The 11,148-nt window shown below is 29.9% G+C and overlaps 1 long non-coding RNA gene across 1 annotated transcript; it reads left to right on the top strand.

The window, feature by feature from the left end:
- Positions 1–4,380: 4,380 nt before the first annotated feature.
- LOC114578638 lies at positions 4,381–5,364 on the top strand. The gene is made up of 2 exons (XR_003699630.1): positions 4,381–4,491; positions 5,040–5,364. It is a non-coding gene; the product is annotated as an uncharacterized LOC114578638 (long non-coding RNA).
- The last annotated feature ends 5,784 nt before the right edge of the window (positions 5,365–11,148 follow it).

Raw genomic sequence — 11,148 nt, 5'->3', positions numbered from 1 at the left:
CCATTATATAATTTTATGGTTCAAGAACTTTTATTTTATCCAGTGAACGTACGCTCCTCTACGTTCGGTTTTAGACCAAAACAGCGCAATACCGAGTTTTTTTAAAAAACTCGGTACTCGGTATTGCACTGTTTTGGTCTAAAACCGAACATAGAGAAGCGTACGTTCACTGGATGTAATAAAAGTTCCTCAGAAAGAGCTTCAGTTGGATTTAGTGCTTTTGTCACTTCCTTTAATAAAATACATGATCCAAATAATTCTTATAAAGGTCTCAAAACTCCATAGTGAAGAAAGTTGTAATGGAAAAAGGTCAATTCTTATATATATATATATATATATATATATATAGACATTAACTAATTCAGGAATTGATAACAGACCAAAGACTGCCACAGGTGACCATGAAACAATCATATAAAGGATAATCAATAGTTAAATACAAAAGTTATAAATGTTTGCTTCATGTATCAAAATTACGAGAGAAGCAACTAGACATAAGTAGAGAATATTTTTGTTCAACTGTTCGACAGGACAAAGTGGAGGAAAAAAAGAAAAAAATTATCATCGCAATAAACATGAGGAAGTTCGATGACACTTAAAAAAGGCCTTTATTCTTGATCTCGTCGCGATCCGGCTCGGGCGGGATCCGTCCCCGTCGGGTCGGGTCGTGACAATTATTCACAGTTAAATTCTAGTTCAACAAAATCTATCAAATAATCAAATAGGTATATTTGACATATTTATGTTTGGTTTAGGATGACTTCCTTACTGTTTTTTAAAGTAATTTTTAGTACAAATTTAAATTTTTATAATATAAAAACTTCTTAAGAAAGCCGTCCCTAACGATTCCTTAATAATGCTTACATGTGGTATGATCAGTGAACGTCTTAAGTGTTGGCCCGTGTAAATTAGTGTAGGTTGCATGTTAAGTCGATCGGGATTTACACTGGCATAAGGACAGTGCTTCCTCATCACAAAATAATAATAATAATAATAATAATAATAATAATAATAATAATAATAATAATAATAATAATAATAATAATAATAATAATAATAATAATAATAATAATAATAATAATAATAATAATAATAATAATAAAAATAATAATAATAATAATAATAATAATAATAATAATAATAATAATAATAATAATATAAGGTTTGTATATATCTCCGGGAGATGTAAAAGAAGTTTTGATTCCATAACCCAACTCAAGGCGACAATTACGGCAAATCCTTCGGCAAGCAAGACTCCATTCTCCCATTCTATTTAGTATTTTCCTTCGGGTAAGACATTCAAACATAAACATAAGAGTTGAGCCTTTATGGCCGCCTAATTAGTCCGTTCTTTGAGATTTTTTTCTCAATATTTTCAAAACAAAAAGTCAAATATTTCTTTTATTTTTTCAAAATAAAATTTGTGAATATAATTAAAAATTTGTGCACTTTGTGAATATAATTAAAATTTTTAATGTTGTCTCATAAATTTTTTGTCATGTTTATATTTATGAATGTCCTTTTTAGCAGTCAGGATCAGATCTATTATTTCATATGCATTATATTTATGAATGCTTAATATTTTAATTGTCGTTACCTTTCTGTTGTACAAAAATTAAGAATTTTTTCCAAGAAAAGTTCATATAATTTTCTAGAAATTAAGATTTTATTTGGGATAGTTTTCTTATTACTTTCTAAAACAGTTTTCTATTGCAAAAAATTTTAGTTCAAATAATTTATGTACTAAAAAACTATTTTAGAAAGCTGTCTCAAGTGAAGTCTGAGAAAAAAAAAATTCCGAGATCTTAACTTTATACTTGTTTTTATTATGATTGTATTTATGAATGTAAAATAATTTAATTATATTATCTAATAGCTATATTTGATTTTTTATTTAGTAGTATTATTGACAATTTAATTATATCGAGGAATAATACTTGATGCATGAAATGTCTATATTTCTTGTACAAGATGATATTCTTTTTTTTTTTTTTAACTCATCATGATGCCACAAACTCATCAAGATATTATGATGTTATTTTTTATCTACTTTGATTAATTATGCTTTAGTAATTATTCAAATAATAATTATGATTAGGTTGAATTAATTCTCGATCTGGTTGTTTGGGCCTTTGTTTGGTGGCTCGTGGGTTTGTGATGTTCTTGTTGTATGGTTTAATTTGCTGAAGGTTTTGTGTTCTATGTATCGTGTGAGCTGAAGTTGTTGTTCTCTGATGGTGTGTTGGATGAGGTTTTCATGGAATTGATGGTTGTTTCTCGGGCTGGTTGTAGGGGCCCGTTCTTTTGTAAGTTAGGTGGCTCGTTGGTCTGTTGTGGGTTGGTGGGATGCAGATGTAGATTCTATGCATTTTCCATTGGTGTTGTTTTTCTTGTTTTACCGTCTTATGTTTTTCTAGCCACTGGCAGGACATTTGCTACTGGCGACTTTCTCTAGAGTTGTTGTTGTGTGAGCTCACCTTATTTCAGATGTCCTTCTCTTGGGTGATTCTCTTAGCAGATTGGCTAATTTGTTGATTTTCTTTCTTTTGGATTGTTTTTTTATAATAGATTGAATCATTGATTCTTAGGTTATGCTTTTAATGTTGTATTTTTAGTGAACTTTTGATTCATTAAAGACTCTTAATCTTTTTTTATTTAACGCGTAAGCCCATTTGAGGGTTTTATAAAAAAAAAAAGGCTTCATGATTTTGTTGTCGTGGACTTTGACTTCCAACGAGCCGGCAGAGATTTGATCAAATTAGTTGTTAATTTTTAATAATTATAATTGAGTTTGCTTCAAAAAAATATTTTGATGTCATTTTTTATTTTTGTAATGTCATTAAAAATATGGTTTTCAGTCTGATTTATGCAATAAAAATGTTCAACTTATAAATTTTCTAATCATTAGAATTATATAAGATTAACCAAAAATCTCCTAATTAATTTCTAAAATAACCTTCCTATAAATTATTCAAAAACTATAGCCGAGTACATATAATGTTCTAAAATATTCCCGACAGAGATTGTTGGGGCTCCATCTCCATCGCCCAGGAGCTGCCCATGAGTGCAAGAATCACATGGAGGACCGAGATTAAAAAATAAAAAAATAAATTCTTCTGCGTATATATTTGTTTTCAGGAATTAAATGAGAAAAAGGTTGGGGGCGAGGGAACAAAGAGTGAAGGGCAAAAGGAATCCGAGTTGATCCAAACACTCAGGACAAAGTAAAGCAATATCTCTTACAAGGATGTGAGAAAAAGCCAGCCTTTTCTCTTTCTATCTCTTCTCTTTCTCTCTCTCTCTCTCTTGTTTCTCTCTCTGTAGCAGAATGGTAGAGAAAAAGTTGAAGGGGGAAGAGCAAGGCATTTGTCATTAAGAATAGGGTTGCAGGCAACGGGCTATGTTGCTCAGACTAAGAGAAAGATAGAAGAAATATAAAGAGAGGGAGATGAGCAGACGGATGAACAGTAATAGCCAAGCAAGAACTTAAAGAGTGGGTGGGTTGCATAAGACAAATAAAATCTTAATAGTTTAAATGGATCATTATTAGGAGAACAGAGATATTAACACTAATGATCTTTTTAATTTTAATGCAAAATAATTTGTCAGATTAAGTACATCACAGCAATCTTTCATCGCACAAGAATCTTTCACATCAACCATCCTTTCTTCGAAAATGTAGGCTTTTAACACCATCAAATTCCCATTCAATAATGTGAATATATATGGGGTTTATCAATTCTTAAATCAAATATCAGTGCAGAAAATGCCACAAACTCACAAACACTTCAAATCAGATCATGGAATAATTATGATAGCAGAGAACTAATACACTACAAGAAAGATTGTAAATTTTTAGTTATGAATTATGACAATCATTTTGGTGTTACAAAGATTTTAAAATTTATTTATAGTCAAAGTTGAAAATTTAAGCTTTGTTTTGGACGGCTTTAAATAAACTTTTTAGTGTCAAATTTTATTTTTTATGTTAAAAAACTATTTTAAGAAGTAATAAGAAAGTCATTTCAAACGAAATCTTAATCTTATTTACTTCAAAGAAGTAATCTATCACTCAAATTTTAAGAAATTTATAGCTATTATAATTATATTGAGAATTCAACTGTTATTTTATTTTATTTTTTTTCAAACTAATATGTGTTTCAATAAAAAAATAAGGTTTTGTTTGATATGATTTTCATTATCTTATTTTACAATCGATATTTTATGAAGGGCGATAAATTATAAAAAAATGCTAAATTTTTCAACCAAAGAAGTCCCAGCATCAATATTTTTTACTGATTACTTTTTCGCGCACAAAGCATATTAATTAGAAAGGTGAACCAACCTCAGCCTCATGGCCCTCATCATATACATGGTGGTGAAAGCTTTGCTAAGGACAAGGCCTATAAATTTCCACCATCACCGCTACTCCTTTGGACCATCTCTTTACTCCAGCTTCCCCTCTTCTTCCTTCCTCTTTTTGTAGATCAGGTTATGGCCATTTACTCGGGTTTTCTTTCTCTCTCTCTCTCTTTCTCTCTCTCTCTCTGTATGTATGTGTCGAAATAGAGAAGAGGTAAGATAAAAGTAGATCAGAATAGTAAAGGGTTGTGTGATAACTTCTTCTTGATGGGGGTAAGGAATGGTAAATTTATCGTTTTGTTCTTGTTTAAGAGGGCAAAGGAGAGGTCGGTGAAGGTAGCAAAGGCTGTGCCTGGCTCCCTGTATGCCACACATATGGTTCACTCTATTCAGATTGGCTATTCTGGGTGGCGTGCGTGGAGTCAAGCACGATTCTCTTTCCCTCTCTCTCTCTCCCTCTGTTTGCTTCTATCTCTTCTGTTTGTGTGTTTGATCATGGTATAGGCAAAACAAGTAGATAAGATCAGTTAACAGCTTTCTATTCTGTGTTTCTGACTAATATTACTTTTATTTTTCAAAATAATGGCTGATGAAAGATTTCACTTTTGAGCAATATTTGATTATGTCTTAACTAAAAGCAACTAACTTAATTTTTTTTGTCATACGGTTATGTACAGGTTAATTTATTTCTAATTCATAGCTGTTTCTGTAATGGATAGTGAAAAGTTCGATCAGTATATGGTTTGACGAAGAAAAAGTAACGAGGTAAGCCATAGTTTGTGTTTGTCTTCCTGTATGCCACACGCACAGATCAATCTCTTAACAATATTTTCTACTGTAAGTGGCGTACGAGGAGCCAAGCATATCCTTACTCTCCCTTTCTCTCTCTACTCTTTTCCTCTTTTCTTTATCTTCTTTTCCTGTATGACAAAGTATACGGGTTAATCAACTTATTGTAATCGCTGTTTGGGTATATTTCTGGTTTTCATGGTTTCATTTGCATATATTTCTGGTCGTTTTTAGTTGGTTTATATATATTTTATGCTTTATAAGCATGATTCCATGTATTCTCTTCTCTTTGTAGAGAGCTCTGAAGACCTTGGCTTCAACATATTATGGCTATATCTTTACCAAGATAAGATTTATAGAACTTGTAAATTGTAATAAATAAATTCCTTCTATTATTGCTCCCTTGCATGCAGCTGAAGGAAATCATTTATTGGCAGCCCTACTTTCCAGATCTTATTCTTAAAATATTGTAAAAATATGAAGAACAGATACATTTGTTTCGACATTATACTTACCGGATCTTTCCATCTCCATTTCAAATCAATCTTTTAGTGACTTCTAAACAACATGAAATGAAATATAATTATTTTGAAATGAAATGAACAAAGTTCCTCTAGGATTTGCAACCTTCAACATCTATCTCTTCTAGCCTAGCTACGACCTACGTACTCTTGAATCATGCATCTATTCCTATGAAATGATGTGGAGATGAAAGCTAAGGTTTGAAAAATCTGAGCCACTCCTTTTTGAAAGATTCTCCATAATTGGTAGTGCCAGTTCATATAAACTGCATATACAGTTTGGATACTTTATGCATGTCTGTACATATTTCTTCTTCCTCATCGATCTCTTTAAATGTTTTGTCAATCCATGCACAATTTCTTGTAGGTTACAGTAGCAAACCTTTCTATATTCCTTGAATCTTTAACTGCAAACTTAAAGATGATTATATTATTATTTTGTTTATCACTTGTTCAAGTTGATAACAGTTCTGATTATATAAAGATTGTTCTTAATTTTTGATTGGTAACTAAGTTTTTTTTGTAATGCAAGAGTTTTGTTGTTTGATTTGGTTGTAGAAGAATTTAGTTTAAGTAAGATATATAAATATTTGTGAATTAACCAGTCAAGAAATTTTAGTTATGTTGGAGAGAATCGAATGACAGATTCAATAAAGGAAGGTTAAATGACCAACTTGTGGTAAATTATGGGAAGATTCTTTAGGGATCTATCCAATGAAATGGTAAAATATCAAATTTATACCTGCTGGCTACTGGAAAATCGACAATATCTGTCGTAGTAAAACGGATGAATGAAATATTTTTATTCTGAACTTCCTCTATTCTTTAATCATTATTTGTAAGGTACTTTTGATCTAGCCTGTAATAAATTATGGTACTTGATTTAAATGAGAACATTCGATCAGTTGCTTCTTTAATTCCAAGAACCTTTTAAGTCATGTACATAACTGCAACCAGCTAATATGTGGAGGACACTTACAAGAGCTACTATTTGAAGTTAGCTCGAGGCTTTGTTTGTGACAATTTTTTTTGTTATTTTCTAAATAAAATTTTAGTATACAAGTTTTTGAGTTAAAATTTTTTATATTTCATATAGCAAAATCTTTTATAAACTAATGTATAAGTATATTTAAATTCTTTTTATTTACAAAGGAGAAACAAAGTGAGGATTTTCTTATTGCAATTGATATTTAGGTATCTTATAGTTCGAAATATATGCTAAATAATTCTCTGCGGTGGATAATATACAGATGTGACCAACTATATCATGGTAGTATATTTTAAAATGATATATTTTAACCTTTTTTGTAGGTTGCGATATAGAAAAGAAATATTATAATTTATACTTTGAATGTAGTAAATGTTCAGTAATCTTAACTGAATTGTTCATAAATATAGCAAATATATTTAAAAATTTTAGCTCTTAGCCCGTGAGCATTAAAAAAGAATGAGTTATGTAATATGCAATATACAGTAGACGGTGGAAAGCTTAAAATTTCAATATTTTCATTAAGATTGAAATTTAATTATAATTCAATAATAAAAAAATTTTGCAACATTCTCAATTATGGGGTTGCAAAACATCCATTGTATGTACATTGCATATTATATGACATATTCGTCTTTGATCCACACAATCTTATGGGCTGAGAGTTAAAAGTTTTAAATCTATTTAACATTTATTTAGCAATTCAGTTAAGGTTGATGAACGTTTACTATTTTTAAAACATGGATTTTGTTGTTCATTTTCAATATCATAACCTACAAAAATAAATTAGAATGTATTATTTTAGGATATATCAATATCACCTAGTTGATCATATTTGCATATTATCTATGTGAATTATGTAGCATATATTTCGGAGTATGATATCTTAATATAGATTGCAGTAAGAATATCAACATTTTATTATTCCTTAGAAAATAAAAAATTAATTTCATATATTTAGACAATAGTTTACAAAAAGATACTGTACATGGAATCAGTTTATATTAAAATAAAAGTTACATATGTAGTATTTAAAGTAGATAAAGTTCATGATTTGTTCTCAAATCAAAATTTATATAAAAATATTTATTTAATAGTTGAAAGGATCAAATAGCTTCAATTTTTGTATGTGTTTGAAATTCAAAAATATAACATCATTCTCTTTTCAACCATGAAAGCAACTAACATTATTCTACCTTTATAGTAGCCTAAAAAAAAAATTTAATACGTTCAGCCTAAAGAGTTATCACCAGTAACAATAAAAAAATGTGAATCATAAAATAAAATATCAAGATTAAAATTGAAATAATAAGAGCTAATACCTTCATTTTTGTATGCTCTTGAAAGTTCATGTAAGAAGCCTAACTTAGAAGTGGGTAATACTAAGTCTACATGGTTGAGTGTTAATTTGAGTTGTGGAGATAAATGAGAAGTTCCATTAGACACAAGTTGCACGCGATACTACGTTCATCAAGCTTGGATCAGATACAAGATGTCATTAGCAAGACAAGAAGGGCAAAGCCATCATCTGAGAACTCGAGTGATTCAAGAGTCATGTGTGACAAAGCTTCTAAAAAAATAAAATAAAAAATAAATTAATAAATAAAAAAATATGTGACAAAGCTTTTACACTACTTTCTGTTCCATCTCAACTCAAACCATTCGACTCACCAGTCAGCGGCTCACAGAGCCGAACGATTTGAGTTGAGAGTAGAGCAGAAAGTAGTGTAGCAGCTTTGTCAATGTGGAGATTTCTTGTATTAGGAAAAAGAAAGCCTTAGAGCCCTTATATCACCGTCATGAAAACTATGCATGCTTTTCAGAGTAATGTAGTTTCGTAGTACTTTTTGGAGTTCCTTTTTTATGTTATATTTGCTCGTGAGATTGTGCGATAAGGCTAACTTAGCAGGAAATAATTTTAAGGCCGCATGAGTGTGAGAGTGAGAGTCATGGAGCCAATAACAAATGGTATTAGAGATAAGTTGAGTAGTAATAGTTCGTTTAGTTTGGAAGAGCTCCAAGATGCCACTATAGGCAAGCAGGGCAAAATGATCTTGTGAGAACTTGAGGGATGTGCTGACAACATTATATGGCCTTCATGGCGATAGTGGCAATAAACATGTAGGGCTTCCAAATAAGTGTTTGGATTCGAGTTGCAGAGTACTGTTGTAAATAGTTGACGAGCTATGAAGTTAGTGTGTACGTGAAGAATGATGACACTTTTAAGCTGTAGCTAAGGCTTTGTGCTAAGAGATGGAAGAGCTCAAGGGGAGCTTACTTGGTAAAGGAAGGAAGGAAGAACATTACACAGTTTGGTTCACTAATGGACGCCTCGAAGATAAAATATTGGACTGAAATTTGCTTCTTTGAGGTTACGGTCAATGCTCTGCAACATGTGAAGAACTTCTCACAATTGTGTTAGTTATTTGTGGAATCTGAATGTGTTGAGGAATTGGGTGTACTGTTGACTCAGATTTCAATTTTATCAGTCGAACTTGATGAGAATCCCGTTGGAGAGTTGTAGAGGAGGTGGCATGTATTTGTTTGGAACAATTATTAGGTCATGTATTTGTTTGGAACAATTATTAGGTCCTCCGACCGGACGTCAGAGCTAAAATCTCGCCAAAAAATGAGAAATACCGAGCAATACCAAACAATAACAAGGAATATTACCATCATGTGAACACCCTATACCTTAGCTATACCGAGTAATACCGAGTTTTTCCTAGAAAAAATTCGGTATTTTTTTTGTATAACTCGGAATTGCTCGGTATAATTCGGTATTGGTCTTCACAGAGCGGTATTCCTCGTTATTACCAAATAATACCTAGTAATACAGAGCAAATACCGACTTTTTTGGCTGGATTTTAATGCCGACCAGACGTTCAATTCCTCTACGTCCGGTCGGAGGACCTAATAATTGTTCCTTTGTTTGGGGGTTCGGAGGCAAAGTTCCCGGAATTTATTTTTTTGTCTGTATAATGTTTAGGGTTTAGTTTTTTTCTCATTTTGAATTTTTCAGGTTAACTCCTGATTTTCTCCGTTATTTTCTTTTTTATTCTTGGTTTACTTTCCAAATTGTGGTTCAACCATCAAACTCCACTAGAGAGAAATGAGAGATATTTATAAATAATTGCAAGCCAAGATTATTTTTGTTCATAAAAATGAAAAATTTTATACATTATTTAAAATTTAAATCAACCAAAAAATAGTTAACTAATTTTAAAAATAAGGAAGAGAAGGGAAGGTTGGTGCAACCTTTTCATGGCATGTGCATGGATTTATATCTTGAAGTAGTGCAATCTTCTTGAGATTTATAAAGTAAAATTAATAATTACTATACTCACAATATTTTTAAGAGCATTTATATTTATGTAATTTTGAGATTTTAGGTCAACCCACTGCATGTTGATCATTTAGTACATGCATGATACATTCATGTTTCCATGGAGATTCAAAGTAGTATGTTCTCTTCCCATTATTTTTTTTTCACAAATACAAATACAATGTTATTAATAAAAATATCAAATTTAAGCCAAATTAAGAAAATAAACTTCATAAATATTTATTAATATAATAATTGAACATATTAAAAAGTACTAGCTCGAATGACTAAAATATAATTTTTATGTAACAGAAGAAAAATATTTATCATTATATATAATTAAGTTTTTTATCTTTGTGATTAAAATGTAAGGAAATATGCTAGTTTATTGATAAGATGTAAGTAATGCTCCTAATTTTTAGTTCATGATAAAATATGAATAGAATTTTTGAAACTAAAATAGCTTATTTTGAACTTAAATTAATAGTTTAATAAACATACACTCATAATAAATTTGTGCATATTTATCACGAATTATAAAAATATAAATTGTACTTAAATTCAACATTAATTAAAACTTAATTAAACTCATATATTATCTTTCTATTTTTTTATTATTTTAAAACAAAAATAAATACTCTTTATCCTTGCACTTATATCATATCTAAATTATTTTTTATCAAAAGAGATAAAACTATTATGATTAAAATAATTATTATAATTAAAATATAAAAATAAATAATTAGAAGATAAATAATAAAAAGTTCCTTGATCTAAGAAATTGAGATATAATTTTTAAATATTTTTAATAGCTTTATAGTTGAACTTTTGATATTGAGATATATTTTAAGTGTAAATATTTTTTAAACAAGCCAATGAGTTGAGCATATGCTACCACAAGCTTGACTTTTTAGCTCATCAAGCTCGGTTCACGAGCTATTTATCAAGCTGAGTTCCAATTTGTTTGACTCGATTCTACCCTTATTTTGTGATGGATAAAATATTTTTAAAAAATGTATAAAATAGAAGTATTGTTTTTATTTATTTATTGCTTGAAAATAAATATATTTGAAAGAATTTAGAAGTTCTTGTGAATTTTAACATTATTTTATTAGTTAAATAACATTCAATCAAATATAACAACTTAATAAATTTTACTATTT

This window comes from Dendrobium catenatum, unplaced genomic scaffold (assembly GCF_001605985.2).
Source record: "Dendrobium catenatum unplaced genomic scaffold, ASM160598v2 original_scaffold_101648, whole genome shotgun sequence".
NCBI classification, from domain to species: Eukaryota; Viridiplantae; Streptophyta; class Magnoliopsida; order Asparagales; family Orchidaceae; genus Dendrobium; species Dendrobium catenatum.
This window is presented reverse-complemented; position numbering and strand designations above follow the sequence as displayed.